Here is a 945-nt window from a genome sequence, read left to right as displayed (position 1 = left end):
AGCAAAATTCATTCTCTGCATTTAACCCATCCCACAAGGGAGCAGCGGGCAGCCATGTACAGCGCCCAGGGACCCATCCAGATCGGAGCCTGTGCCTTGATCAAGGGCACTAACTGGAGAACCTAGTACATATACACATTTAGTACATGTTTTTGATAACGAGGTAGCGAGCAAATGCATTTCAGTAATTATAACGAAGTAGATCCTGGAAACCAGTTCTTGCGTTTGAACACTGCTGTGCTTTAAAGTAACGTCCTGCTTCGAGTCATGCCTGAGTACTTTTAAAAAGAGAGAAGACATTTTACAACTTTAGTAAGATACTAAATTGGCTTGATTGGCAGCTCTTTTGTCAAGTCTCAGCAAAGAGTTGGTCCGGAGCCACAGGCCCTCAGAACAGCTGCAGCATTCCTTAGGATAGAACTCTATGGGAGGCAATTATGTTTTGGTTTTATTAGCAGTTAATTTGAGATATTTGTCTCTGAGATTTCTGTCTCAACCCATAATGGAGGTAAACAGGAATTGGTGTGTGTGTGTGTGTGTGTTTGTGTGTGTGTGTGCATGTGTGGGTGTGTATGTGTGTTGCTCACAGTGTTAAAAAACAAACAAAAAAAACAGCAACATTTATTTCCAGGATTCCTATTGGATGGAAAGTAGTTTCAAGGAAGACGGTGAGGTCTGGTGATTATCCACATTAACTAATGCATAACAAACATCTTCAAATACAAAACAATCTGCACGGCTAAATCTAGATGTAAGCTTTATTAATAGTAAACACTAACTTACATTATTTTGGGTGAGCTGACTCTTTAATGCGTAAAAAAGGCCTGGCAGGGCACCCGGATAACTCAATTGGTAGAGCAGGCGCCCATATGTAGAGGTTTACTCCTCAATGCGGGCCGGGGTTTAACTCCGACCTGTGGTCAACCTTCATGTCATCCCCCCCCC

Source organism: Etheostoma spectabile, chromosome 8 (genome assembly GCF_008692095.1).
Source record: "Etheostoma spectabile isolate EspeVRDwgs_2016 chromosome 8, UIUC_Espe_1.0, whole genome shotgun sequence".
Lineage (NCBI taxonomy): Eukaryota > Metazoa > Chordata > Actinopteri > Perciformes > Percidae > Etheostoma > Etheostoma spectabile.
This window is presented reverse-complemented; position numbering follows the sequence as displayed.